Genomic DNA, 15,692 nt, shown 5'->3' on the forward strand with positions numbered 1-15,692 from the left:
GAAACTGATTTTGTAATATACTTTATTAAAGATGTTGTTATCATAGTGTAATAGTTCAGATTAAGAGCAATATCGATTGTTTTGCTGTCGACTGCGCCACGGTGATGTTGTATTGAGACAAAAAAGTCATCATTTGTAATTTTCACGTTGTTAACGATCAAAGCATTTGGCCATTTGACAATTTTTGCACTCTGATTCGTCTCTTTTCGGAGTCGCTCAAGTTCTGTAAAAATTATTACTGGTGAATTAATGGAGATTAGATAGAAAGTAGACATGCCTCGTTCCCTTTGTAAATGCTTTACAAGCTTGCTTAATTCCATACCGGAGCCGATACTTTCTATCGCTAACGTTGTTTTGTCAAGAATACCTGATAATTTAGATAACGTCAACGCTGACATCATTGCTGCCAAGGGCACCGTAATTACAAAGATAAGCTTCAAATGCTTCGTCAGCCTTCTCGTTGTTGAAAAGTGTATCTCGTTATGTAGCCTGGTGGCAATGATGCTCTGATCATTTTGGTTACTAAGGCAAAACGATTTCAATTCTACCGAGTACAGTGCTCCCTGGGATAGCTCTTCGGGATCTGCGTCCACCGCACTAGCTCTCATTCTTTCCCGGAAATGAAATTAATAGTATAGAATATGTTTGACAAAAATCACAACAAAGAACAATGAAATAAGCAAAATGACACGTACAAAGAAACAAAAGTAAACGAACTTTGACGCCACTGAAACTTTGGCATAAATAAATGCGATACAAATATACGAAAGACCGGTAATGCTATGACTTTGTGCACATTTCCTAATTGATATGCGACTTTTTGCTGTTTGTTCAAGTTTGCAATTTCTCAGTCGATATTTTTCAGTTCCAAGTTGACATTTCTCAATTTCAAGTTGACATTTTCCAGTATCAATTTGACATTTAGCAGTTCAAAGTTGACAGTTCTAACTTCCTATATAACATTTCTTATTTTCGATTTTATCAGTTCCAAGTTGTCATTCATCGGTTCCATCTTGTCATTTTTTTATACTTCCATGTTACATCTCTCAGTTTCAAGTTGACATTTCACAGTTGAAGCTTGAGAGAAAAATGTCAACATGACATTTCTTAGTTCCAATTTGAAATTTCTCGCTTCGCTACCAAGTTGGATTTCAAAAATGTCAATTTGGTAGTGGTAAATATCATTTTTGAACTGAGGAATTTGAAAGAAGTTATGGCACTTCCAGTCTTTTGTGCTTATACTATCCACACGATGCATTTGTTGCATTTCATTATATATGTTCCTACGCGATGTACATGTGGCTGGCAGCAATCTCTGTGACATTAATTCGACCTATTGGTCATGTGTGCAGAAGCGTATACAATCAGGTCGTATTAGTGTCATGGTTTCGTTGTGACGCAATAAAGTCATTTTTGCGTTTTTGCATTTTTAGTAATAGTGATCAAATGCCTCAAAATTAAACAAAAGTATTTTTATTATTTACAGGATATGAAAGTATTTGTTTATAATTGACAGGATTTAAAAGTATTTTTATACTTGACATATATAAAGATTTGAGAAGAATGTAATTTTTTTGTTTGGTTCAGGCTATTTTAAAACTGTTGTTTTGACTATTGTTAAAGGTTTTTATAATTTGGTTCTACCTGCGTCACACACAATAAGCATTACTTCTGACAAACAAATAATTCGAAGTCATTCGCAAGTATTCATATTTAATCATTGTCACTTATAAATAATTCTAAACGTAACAACTAGTAGATATTCGCAGATATTCGTATCGATTCGTGAAAGGAGACGAAATGAAATCGTTTTAACAAGTCACGATTTTACACGAATGTCAACGAATCTTTATTTATTATTTTATTTGTAAAGAGCTCACAAACCACTCTAGCAAATCGTAATGCATCGTTTACCAATTACAAAACTGTTTGGTCTCCTATTTTATTTATTTTTTTCAATTCAATTACGAAAGTTGCGAATTGTTTACGATAGTTTTCCGATATATTAACAGATTGACAAAAAATCGCGCAAATATAGACGAATATTTTACCAAGAACAAAGATGGTTAGGTGGCCGAGCCATATGGGGAAGATTTTGACAGAAGTATTGGTATAATATAAACCTGTTTTTCTCATAAAACATCAAATCTCCCTGGAAAATCAATTGAAGAATGCATGAAGCAGAAAAGCTACAAATTATATGAGAAAATTGCAAAATCAATGAACAAGATATAGCGTTCTTGAAATACTCGTTTCTTAAACGCAAATGTGCGTGAAATATAGCATGGATGCCGTCAATTATTTGTGTTTTAATCCGTTAAAGTTTGGACACAATCATGACATTTCTCGCAATAATTCTTAAAAAAAATATTGTGTGCATTCGTAAGTTGTTCTTATTTAACTGCAATGACATAATTAAAAAATAATTAAGAAAGATCATTAGTGCCATGTCTTATTTAACATATTCAGATGACTGTAAGACATTTCAACGTTGTACAATGTACCTTGATATTATTCAATCCCAAATTGAAAGTGATATGTCAATTGCGTACTGAGGAGTATCAACTTTAAACATAGAAAACTCAAGTTGTCTTGAAAATGTCAACATGAAAGTGAGAAATGTCCACTTAAAACTGTAAAATGTTAGGATGGAAATGAGACATGTCAAGGTACAACTGCGAAATGTCGCGCATCAATTTTTATACCATGTTTCACCCATTGCATGATTCTTACAGGGACTAACACTTAATGTGTCGACCAAAACCTTCTGTAAAGTAATATGTAGTACATCAAGTGTTTTCCCATATTTCAAATATACAAATACACATTTTGGCTACATTTTGCATTTGCACTAACGTTTCATTGTTATGCATGGATAAACCGCCATCAAGCTAAGTTTTGTTGGAAATAAGCACATATTTTACTCAGTATTCTGAAAAACCCACACTGATTTAAATTAATATAATTCCGTTTTTATCAGATTTATCACGAATGACTTCAGTAATGTTTGGTCATTTCCGTATAATATCATTTTAGTATATGAAAATATCATTTAAATAAGTTTTTTTTATACTGCGTGCTATATTAGTCTTTGATTAAGGTTCCGCTAAAGAAAAACGAACCAAAAACTGAAAGTTCAATATTTTATTATTGTATGCCATAATAACATCATATCCTACACCAAAATGTTCCTTTGATTTAGCATAAGCTTTCTAAGCCATTTAAAAATTTTCGGTTACTGAATCTTGCATATAAGGGTAGCAGGCTGTTATTAAATACACATCTTTTGTAAATCCATATTTATAGATAAAAAGTAAACAAAAATATTTAACAAACATGTATCTAGTACAAGTTCCCAATGTTGTTGATTTGACGTGCAGACCAAGACTTTTTAGGGTAAATAAGGAACTGAAATTTTAGGTTAATGTTGTAAGATTTTTCGTTCAGTATGGCAATTTGGGAGGCAGAACAAAGGGGTTAATACCAACCTTCCTTTTGGAGTTTGTAACCATGTTATAAAATTATATAAATATCAACCAATACTCAAGTTATAATACAAAAACTAAGTATCTACAGACAACGACAAGCCCCATACCAATATATGACCGCAAATAAAAAGTAGCCCCCATGCCTTCACTGATTTCGTTGAAAATCAATATTATGCAAGCTTTTTTAGCTACTTAATATAATTTACGAAAGAAATCTATCCAAAATATAGAGGCCTTATCCACGCGGCAAGCCTTAATTGTCAATTTTTAAACACTGAAGCCAACTCCCAAAAATGTTAACCCCCAAACTGTTTTCTATGTTACTCCATCCCATTTAAGATTAATTGGTACTTACAGTTCATGAAAAGTTAGTCAGAAATGGAGGTGCTATCACAGTGACCTTTGACACGTCCAGAGTTAATTGCTGTAATGATGCAGCTCTGTAGATAAATATTGAGTTCCTACAAATTTTATGATTAACATTAACACCCCAATGACCCCCCCCCCATCTTAATCTCTCTCCATCTACTAGTCTTGGTACTACGTTTTTTTGTATTTGTATGGATCTGGCATGTTTTCCATAAAAAAGGGGTTTCTAGGGCTGTTATTTACTAATTTTACTGCACATTAAGCACGAATGTAAAAACATTCTCCAATGAAAAGGATTTTCCACCACCAGAACCCTCCCCTGGACTCCGCACTAGTTCATTTGTTTTTGTCTTGTTTGCCATTTTGCAAATTCTGAACAAGACCTGAAATAAGGACTAATCTCCCCTTTGGGGTGCTATCCCTCATATGATAATGATATATATAGGAAATTTGGAAATTGTAATTTTCTATTTAATAGAGTAATCAAGGGAACCCAGTGTATAGCGGTAATCAAAAGAATTTAAAAGTATTCAAAAGTTGGAATATTTATTAGTCTTTTACTGGCTTTACCCGAAGGGGACTTCATATTTGCACTCCGTCCGTCTGTCTGTCTATTTGTTTGGTAAAAATTGAAGTTGTCCGCATTTTTTTCTAAACACTTGCAGATATTGAGCTGATTTTTTGGTATCTGAGTCAACCTTAATGAGTTACAAATCAAGAATAAGCTGTTCTTTTCAATTCTAATGATAACACCAATATTCCCCTTTTAATCCCCTTATTTCCAAAAGGTTTGGGACAAAAACCTCCAAAAATTTTAGGACCCTTCACCATGTCACTAAAACAATGTGTAGAAATATCTAAAAAAAAAAAATAAAATGAAGTAAAAAAAAAAAAAAAAAAAAAAAAAAAAAAAAAAAAAAAAAAAAATCAAATTGCAGTTCCCTTACTGGCCTTAGTACTTTTGAAACTTTTTCTTTTATAATATTTCATATTTTGAAATTTTTAATATTCTAAAATGGATATAAAAAACACTATTTGAGGGATCCCCAAACAGGACTTTTTGCCTTATTTGTGGTGTTTAGTATAAAATACATGACAACATGTAAGAAAATGCTCTCCATACATTATGTTCCATAAGACAAATATCACAAAAAATCATAAAATACTTTTTATTCGTTTACTAGTAAAATCATATATATATTTATGCCTTAAACCTTAAAATTTCAGTTTTGAAAAATCTTTAATTGAAATAAATTACTTACCCTAAAAAGCGGGGTAAATATGGCCGATGATGCGGCATGAAACCATTTGAACATTTAAATGGTCGAGAATTGTTGCATTTTCGCAACTGATTGCGTTGACAACTTGAATAATTGAAATCGAATAATAACTAGATGAATACCCACATATACTCACCGATTAAAAAAAAAAGCATTTCGTCTCTGTGTTCACATCCTTGGCTTCAGCGAATGACATCTCACACGTAACCGGATGTAATACGTCGTAAAATAAATCAACAGCAACGTTGTACAATGTAGTATGAATACACTTGACAGTAAGTAAGATGATTATTTCTTTAAACTTCAGAGCATGTTAAAATTTAAAAAGGGAAATGTTAACTTCAATGTAAAGTTAAAATAGTTAACAACACATTTTAGAGCGGACGGATACATCAATCTACTTTCGATTTCGACTGATCTAGTGATGCAGGATGCAAACAGCAGTTTCTGATGAAAACGACTATCATCATAAATCCTTCTTAGATACAGTTATGCAAAAGTATTTTTTGGGTGAAATGTATTTGCAGATGACCAGATCGGTTCAGAATGATATTTTAGATTGTGTTTACACTTCCCATCAAGATTTGAAAAATGGCGGCTTCTGCCACGCTGACTTGAAAGTTAAAGTAACCATGAAACGCTTGAAATACAGAAATTCGTTATATGTAAGGGGTAACTGGCACCAGATAAAGGTGTAATGAGTTACTGGTAACCATTTGGTATTATTTGAATGTGTACTGTGGTGACCTACTTTTCTTTAATTTTTAAGATAACTATATTGTTTCATAATTGCAATATTTTTATTAGTGGCACATCAACATAACATTAAGAATATGAAGATAGTAACAAAATTAACCAAGTTTGAAGTTTTTTTATGATGTAATAAAGAAGAAATTAACAACCGACATTTTCCTTTAGTGGAACCTTAAGTAAATGAATGAAATCTGCAAAATACAGTACTCGGATAGTTTAAACTTACCTTTCTATCGTATATTATATATCGTATATCGCACATCGTGTATCGAACATCGTGTATCGTACATCGTGTAACGCACATCGTGTAACGTAAAATCGTGTATCGTACATCGTATGTCGTACATCATAAATCGTAAATTGTACACGGGAAATGTTAAAAATAATGAACGTTCCTGATTGAATAATATATAATTTCATACCGCAATAAATTAATTTGAGATAAATACTGTAATCTGATTGGTTAAAATAATTTTGTTATATCTCAATGGATAAAAAAATATTGACACGCCCCTATTCAGTTAAATTCAGAGCTACTTCTCTCATATTTAAAGATAAAAACATGTTTTAAAATTAATTTATAAGAATTGGCTATGATAACAATTTTGTCTATTGAAAGGTAACACAAATGTTTCATGTGCATATTTCGTTTATTGCACTTCGCGCAATAAACAATATGCACATGAAAAATTTATGTTATTTTTCAATAGACAAAATTTTTATAATTGCCAATTCTTAATTTTTTTGTCGGATTGTTTACATTTCAAACTAATGACTACTACATACTATGGTTATAGATTCAATAGAATTGTATATACTTCATGTGCATCATTTAAACATTGCATATATAGAAATTTCTCAGTAATCATTCTTGTACATGTGCCCAAACTTTCAACGGGCTGCAATGGGCAGTTAACTTGCATTTATGTCTGGATAATTTTTGTTTAATTGTCATTAGACTAATTAAACCACAATGAAATAAATCTTGTTTTTGCTTTGTTATTTTAGCTGCCTCAAAAATGAAACGAAATGCTTTATGTACATACAAATATATAAATTGACACCTCTCGGACAATTAATCTTTAGTATTAGATTTGAGAGAAATCAAGATACATCCAAATACAACTTTATAATTTTGAAAAAATGGTTTTATTTTGCATAAATGTTAAGAAAATGAACTTTCTTGCTTACGTCTAACATAGGAATATAGTTTAAAATATCGTACATACAGTAAAAATTACCAGTTTTTAGACTAAAACATTATATCATCAATTTGTATATGTTTTAAGGGTTATGACATCCACCCAAAGTACTAAAATGTACGAAGTCTAGAAGGGTTAGAAAAATTTTGTTCTTTTGATAATCTTAAATTGAGAATTGCAATATCCTGTTTCCAGTAAAAGTGGACAAATTTTAGACTAAACGCTTTATTTTGGATTATTAGACATATTTAAGGTTATTGCATCCACCTAAAGTAAACATTATTTTTCCAAATATGGTATATTTTTTGCTACAATTATGAAAAACTTTGGTTTGAGAACTTTCAATCAAGAAAAGCGGTTTACGATATCATGTATATATTTTGGATTTTTAGACATATTATGAGTTATCGCATCCTCCTGAAGTAGTGCATTTTCCCAAACATATGATATGTTTTTACAAAGGTGTGAAGAAACTTTGTTGTTTTAATAACTTTCAATCAAGAAAAACTCTTCACAACATCTTGTGTGCAGTGAAAATTGGCCTTTATTCTGACTAAAACATATTTTTGATATTAAGACTTAATAAATGAGATCACATTCAGCTGAACTACTTTTTTTTATTTTAAAAAGAACACTTTTTACCTGAATTACGAGATATTAAAGTTTTCCAGCAAAATAGCTAAGAACTCATGTTTTCAATGTAAAATGAATAATGAAATTTGGGATTTTTCAGGCTAAAACATGCACTTCGTTTTATTTTTTATTGATCAAAATAATTATATGAATCCACAAAGAACGATGACTTGAAATTTTGTTTTAAATCACCAATTCACTGCCCTTATAGCATAGTCTTAAATTTAATGACAGGTCTATCTAAGATTGTTATTTTATTTCGTTGCCATTGATATATTGACATAGTAAAGAAGAGATATTTATTATGAAAAGAGATGCATAATTACAAAAAATAAATTCGTTTTCAACAAAAAAAGGAATTTTATATTTCTAAGTCTATTTTGTAAGAAGAAAACATTACATTATTTGTAACTTACCCTTGTCGAAAAATTATGCTATCGAATATCCACATCTGATATCGTGTATTGCACATTGTATATTGTGTACCGCACATCATATACCGTGTATCGTAAATTATATATTATATATCGTGTATCGCACATCGTACAGATTGTACATGTAAGTTCATATAATCCGAGTAATTTATAGCTTGTTTTGTGCATAAATTACAATAAAAATAACTATTGAAAAAATCAGGCTTCCAAGACGTTTGTAAATCTTTAGTTGGATATCGTATCCCATGCTTTCATAAACTTAGAAAATTTATAGTTTTGATTTGACTGCATAACAATTAAAAACAATATACATTATGATATTTTGTTTAAACACCAACAACATCTGTGAATTTATAGAATCAGTTTCTTACCTGAACATTACTGTCACCGAAATAACGACGAGATTTAACTTGGTTGCACCGATCTTGGGGTTTTATACATATACAAATATATAAAATTGTCTGTGTTATGATAGATCTTTATATCCTGCAGTGCTATTTTGAGAAATTAATCTTCAGCCAATCACAATACATACGGCAGATTACGAGCCCATAAGACAATATCAAAGAATCAGCTGATACATGTAGTATGGTAGTTACTTATGTCAATTTATAATGATATACCATATATATTATCTGAAATGCTGACAAATACAAAAATACAAATCCTATTAATATTGAAAATTCTGTACACGTTATATTAGGAATAGCCAATCACCAGAAGCATTAAGAAGATCTAAACCATGAACAAAAAGTAATAAAAACTAACTAAGAATATTGGAATATGGAGCCAATTCCATTACTTATATGCCCTACCATGTAAAAAACAAGGATGAAGCCAGTGTTCTAGGATTTATGAAACTTGTAATTATGAAAATGTTGATAAATTAATTATAATATAAATCAGACAAAGTTCGACTGATGTTGGGAACGATTGATCCACCATGAATTACATGTTTTGCTAGTAACTCTATCACGGTTCATATCAAGTGAGCCCGCGTAAGTTTCTCCCGTGAATTGTTCGAAGTACAAAGAATGATAAACATTGTCAGTTATCTGTTTACCATTCATGTTTTATTTTAAAATCCGCCCTGTTTTTGGAGCCCAACATGAATTTGAGTCTTACATACTTTATCATTTTCTTAGACTATTGAACTTCATAACTATTCGAAAAGGATTAACAAAAATTCAACGTCCCTTCTTATAAACAAGGTTGCTTCGTAACAGCGTACCCGTAAATCACTTTACCCTAACCAGGAACGTATTAAATAGAGCAATACAGTTTCTCAGTCGGTAAAATTGATGCTCATATTATATAAGTATTGTATTTTGGTCGTATTAAACTAGGAACTATAAATACAAATTTTATTTTAGAAATCGCGTGGTACCAAATATCTGTATATCTCTTTTTTGAATGACACCATAATTGACATCCAAAATCACAACCTTTATGTAATGCATGCAAAAGAGATAAGTTGATCAGAGATGTTTGTTTATTAGGTTATTAAAAGTATTCGAGAAAGGTAACAATATTATTTTCAAGACAAAAACATGTCAAAACGTAGGTGTTTTTTCGATGTACGTTGTGATGTTAACAATAAGGAAAAACTAATAAACTAGTAAAGGTATAAATGATTAGTAGCTATCATATTATCAGATTAAAGATAACCCGCCACCAGTATGGGAAAACCTAAGGTCAATAACTCACCAGAACACTATATGTTTTATTTAGGAATAGTATTTGAACAGTCACATAAGTATGTAGGACTAACACACTTGTAGGATGACGTCACAAAACTAAAAATCTATAGTTCTTGATTGTTAAGCATTTCTCACCCCCACAAAAAGTTATTGCAAAGAATTAGTACGATTGTGATCTCACATGAGTTATCTCCCCTAATCATTGCGATATTTTTAATTGAAAGTAAAAAAAATTTCTGAACCAATAAAGTGTTTAAATAAGAACCAATAACTATTATGTCCATATAGAGTAATACTTAATGTAATTGTCGAGAGGCATTAAGAAATAACACCTATGTGGATTCAGGTTATGGAAATCTCAGAGATCCGAGTGTAAGATTCAATCGTTCTCTAATGAACTTTTATATCTTACCCAAGGGTTTTTAAGACATCCCAGTTATGCATTTGAAAAGCTGATGTTTGTTTTCTTAATTTTTACAGCTGATCATAATATATAGATAACAATATAGCAAGTGATTTCTCAGTGAACCACGCTCCATAAATTGGAATTATAACTTTAAAGTTCTTATAGATGCCGTCGAGGACTATGCAAGAAAACGGATAAAACGAGAACAAGAAGACATTTATTCTCTGTCAGAGTGGTTGAAGGCCGTGAGGTCTTTAATTTTGAAACGAATGAAAGTTTTAAGTAGGTCAATGAGTGCCAAGACTACATCAGTTTTCAAAGACCCCGATGTAGCAAAAACATTGTCTACTATACATGACAAGTATGTTGTCGTACCAGCAGACAAAGCCCAAAACAACATTTTTTGTCTGCAAAACGTTTTATATCCAATGTTTATTGTCAGAGGTAGACGTAGAAAAAAATAGCAGTGATAAGACCTACAATGCTACCATTCTTTCCAAAGAAGAGATTGTGGAAAACCATAAATTTGTACTATCCTCTTTTGGTCTCTCGACCGAGGACGATGATTGTGATTAACCATCTATGTACTGGATTCCTAAACTTCACAAGAATCCATACAAACAATGTTTCATAGCTGGATCTGCAAAATTTACAACCAAACCTCTTTCAAAACTTTTAACTTCTATACTCACAACCGTCAAAGAGGGTCTACAGTCCTACCACAACACTTGTTTCTCCCGTAGTGGTAATAATTCAATGTGGATTCTGAAAAATTCGAAAGGTCTTTTAAAGACAATCAGTTCAAGACTATTATCTGAATATAATAGCATCAAAACCTATGATTTTTCAACACTGTATACTTCTATTCCCCATACTCAGTTAAAATCCTGACTTAAAAACATTATACATCGTTGTTTTTTCCAAAAAAGATGGTATACCTAGATACAAATATATAGTTCTTGATATAATTCCAAATCATCTTCCAAATATACAGAGGAATATGTTTACAAAATGCAGGAATTTTTAATCGACAACATATTTGTCAAGTGTGGTGGACGTGTTTTTCAACAAACGGTCGGCATTCTAATGGGAACAAATTGTGCCCCTTTACTAGCTGACCTATTCCTTCACTCTTATGAGGCTGACTTTATAGCTGATCTGATCAGAAAGAAAGAATATTGTTTAGCTAGATCCTTCAATCTCAGTTTCCGCTATATAGATGACGGGTTATCTTTAAACAATCCTAATTTCGGGGTTTTGATATATCGCATCTACCCAAAAGAACTTGAGATAATGGATATTACAGATACTGTGAAGCCAGCCTCATATCTTGACCTACACTTAGAAATCGATGGTGAAGAAAAACTATTGACCAAACTTTACGACTAACGTGATGACTTTTCATTCAGAATTGTCAACTTTCCTTTCATCTGTGGCAACATCCCTTTAGCTCCTGCGTATGTAGTGTTCATATCACAACTCATACGTTATGCCAGAGCTTGCCGAAACTACGCAGACTTTTTGTATCGCGCTAGAACTCTAACAAATAGGCTTCTGGAACAGGGTGATGTTGCTACAAGATTGAAGTCATCACTACAGACGTTTTGTGGTCGTCATCATGAACTCACGAATCGTTATGGTGTATCCATCAGCACCATGAAAACTGATTTAATCAACGGGTCATAGTTTTCCTTTCCTTGTTTTTCTACCCCGGACTTGACTTTTTATGAGCAACTCGGCGGGTGTTTCTAGAAAAGCAGAGGACGCTTACCCTACCGGTGCACCTGGTCCATGCTCCCAGTTTCAGTGGAGTCCGAGTTGCTCATTTACTTTTGTTACTTTGTATGTATGATTTTAGTTACTTTGTGTTCTTTGTTGTGTATGTCTGTTTTCCATGTCTGGTCTTTGTCCCTGGATTACATTCTTTTGATTACCGCTATAACCCTGGTTCCCTTGATTACTCAATATAAGTCACTCCAAAAAAGTCACTGGATAAAATGCTCTCTACGAAATATTATTTCTGGACTCGGAACGATACTTTCTGTCATAGATTGAAGATTAAACTGCCATGACATTAATTCACAATGCAGTTTTTATCAAGATATCCTGATAGCAAAGACGATAAAACTTAATCTGCTTATATTATTTGTGAAAATTTACCCAAGGACGTTAGAGTTATCTTTTGTTAACTTGATAACGTTTGCTTTCGATTTCAATGTACATTATCAGTTAGCTGCAAGTCAGAATATAAAACAAACACAGTTATATGGAACATGTAAACATGCGTTGAAAGTAAGAAAAAAGTTTTAAAATGTACCGATATTTAAAACTATTTCAATTGCTTACTTAAATGTAAGTGGTTCTACGTATCAGGCAAAATGGGAAAAATCAGAAAATATGCATGTAAAAACCCCACCGATCTAACTATAAAAGATCATTCAAGGATGCTTTCACTCTTTGAAAAGACCATTAGATCTCTGCATCATTGGATTTGCTCAGAAATTTTTTAATAAAATGTTAAAAAAATGAGGCTTTTGACATAGTTATCTGTCCTTGAAATAGTAATTTTCAGTGCATTTCAATGATGGAATATTTTTTTCAGTATCAATGTCATTATTTTCTTTTTTCAGTCGTTCAGAATTGCTGTCATTGCTTTTTAATCCAACCGCTGAAAGTTGAAAAATACTTTAACAAGGATAAACTTCTCTTTGGAGAAGGAAAACTCTTATTCAAAAACCCGAATGATATTATCCGTTAGCCGCTCCAAACAAATACCTAAAGGAGTAAAAACGCCGAAAATAAACCACACTTATATGGGTTTGCGTAGGGTAAGCAACCCTGCCGTAGAAAACATACCTGTACAGGAACCGTAATCACAGAAGCTGAGGTCTCACTAACCACTTCCGGGTCAAATGGCCACCCCCCTATGTAGTACCAAAAACACACTGAACCTAGACATATGCATTGTAAGTGCATTATTTTTGTGTGTTATGATTAAAAGTAGTCAAAATAAAGCTGAGAATGTGAACTTTAAAATCATATATGTAATTAACTACAAAAGTGTATGAATATTGTTTACATGTGTGAGTAATTTGCCTCCATGCTGTCAGTTAGCAGAACAGGTAAAAATGTGGATTTTCAGTATTATTTATTCAAGTAAATTTTGTGAAGAATTTATACTATGATCGTACCATTAGCATAATGATTTTGGAAGCCTTATTTTCCAAGCTTCGCAACGGTATGCAGCTTTAAGATGTCATTTGTCCTGGGAATTCACAGTGAGACTTTGAAAATTACTTTTTTAACATGTAAAGTAATGGAAACGTTAGAAGTGGTTAGTGAGACCTGAAGTAGGAAGGAGGATGGACATTATCCAGGAAACTGTAAGTGAAACTGCTACCAGTCAGCCCGAGAACGGATATCCTTCGGCCAAAAACAAATCGTAGAGTGGACTGCTGGAATATGCGGATTCTTTATCAGACAGGACCGGACAGGGATGTGGGCTCAAGTGATACACTGTAAGAGAGATTGAAAACTATAAGATCGATCTATTAGGGATAATTGAAACAAGATGGACAGGAAATGGATCTCAAAAGCAAAGACTTTAGATATTATATCCAGGAAGATCAGATGACAATCACAGGAAAGGAGTTGCCCTAATAACTCCAAATGAGATGCAGAGGGGTTTACTAGAATGGAAACCTGTAAGTGAAAGATTGATAAAAGCAAGGTGACACTCATTTGCAGAACAACTATTGTATACTATGCTCCAACAAAAGATAGCGAATAAAAGAAGCATTTTAGTTTTGTCACCGGTAGGGTAAGCGTCCTCTGCTTTTCTAGAAACCCCCCTGTGGATCGCTATCCTTGTCGTGGTAGGGGGGCTTGCGTGCCTCAGTGATCCTAAGAGCTATGCCAGCTGGAGTTTTTTCTCCTGGTAGGGTTACCCATGCTGGAAAGGTCAAAGGTTAGAGGCCAGACTAAAGCGATCCGAACATCGACCGTGAGCCCGGTGTTCAAAATAAAAAGTGGGTTCACCTACTTGTTTGCCGTGAGTTGCAACCCGTGAGTTATTGGTGGGCGAGGAGGTCCTAGTGGATGAAGGTCGTATCTAGACTCCAGTCGTGACGTAACCCCCGTGTCATCGATGGCTGGATAATCGAGGATACGGCTGTATATGCCACTCGGCTCTTAGGTCATCTAAACGGGAGATCGGATGGACCCGGTTCGATCAATCGGCTGGTCACGCCATGCCCTTCATTTGTCCACCTGCTTTACTGATGGCATTTTGTTTAATCCAATGTTTCTAAGATTTTCAAAACTTACAAATGGCAAATGAAGAAGGCGGTGGCTCATGGGTCAATCGAGTAGTACGCTGTCTATGCGCCATTGATAGATACGCTCTGTTCGAGTATGTCGTCTCTGGAATCCCTGATGCTATCTGCTGGAAATCCGTAGAGTCCTAGCATCGCCCGTGTTGGCACTCGGTGGCGGGTGGGGAACAGAGACGATGAAACTTATAAAAACTTAACATGGCGACAAAAAACAACGGGGAGTCCAATGTTTCTTATTCAAAAAAACGAAAAAGTGATGTCTGCAATTCTTCTGACGAAAGTGATAAAAACTGGCCAAGATTTATTGTTATTTCTGCAAAAGATAAAGACAAAAATGTTAATGACCTTTCTCCTTTTTTAATACAGAAAACTAGGGTGTAGCTGGTGATGTTAAAGATACAAAGAAAATAAGATCAGGAATTTTAATTGAATGCCTCAGACCTGGCCAATCATCAAATTTGTTAAAATTAACCAGGATTGGTGACCTTGATGTGGTTTCATCTGCACACAAGTCACTAAATCAGTCACAGGGTGTCCTTAAATACCGAGGTCGAGACCTCGACGCCTTGACTGATGAAGAGATCTGTGAGGAACTGAAATCACAAGGCGTTAAGTCAATGAAAAGGTTTACTTCTCGACGTGCAGATGCAACCACACCAATGAGAACAATCTGTTAACATTTAGTTCCACTTCAGTGCCATCTCATGTCTACATTGGTCTATACAGGACAGCTGTCAGTCTGTATATTCCTAACCCACTTCAGTTTTTTAAATGCCAGAAGTTTGGGCATGGAAAGGGCCAGTGTAGAGGAAAACTGTTTTGTTTCCGATGCTCTGAAGAAGGACTCGAGATAATCGACTGCAAAAAAGATCTGAAATGCAGAAACTGTGAGGAAGCTCACATGTCATCATCTAAAGATTGCCCTCTTTATAAGAAAGAAAAAGATATTTTAAAGATAAAAACTGAAAACAAAATTTCATATAGTGAAGCTCGCCAGAAGTGGTCCCTTTCCAACAATTTTCTTGCATCTGGCAAAACATCTTATGCTAGTGTTGCAAAGCGTGCTTGTCTGTCCTCGACTGTTGAGGTGCAG

This window comes from Perna viridis, chromosome 5, assembly GCF_037379345.1.
Source record: "Perna viridis isolate PV_CMFRI_1.1 ecotype Kerala chromosome 5, ASM3737934v1, whole genome shotgun sequence".
NCBI classification, from domain to species: Eukaryota; Metazoa; Mollusca; class Bivalvia; order Mytilida; family Mytilidae; genus Perna; species Perna viridis.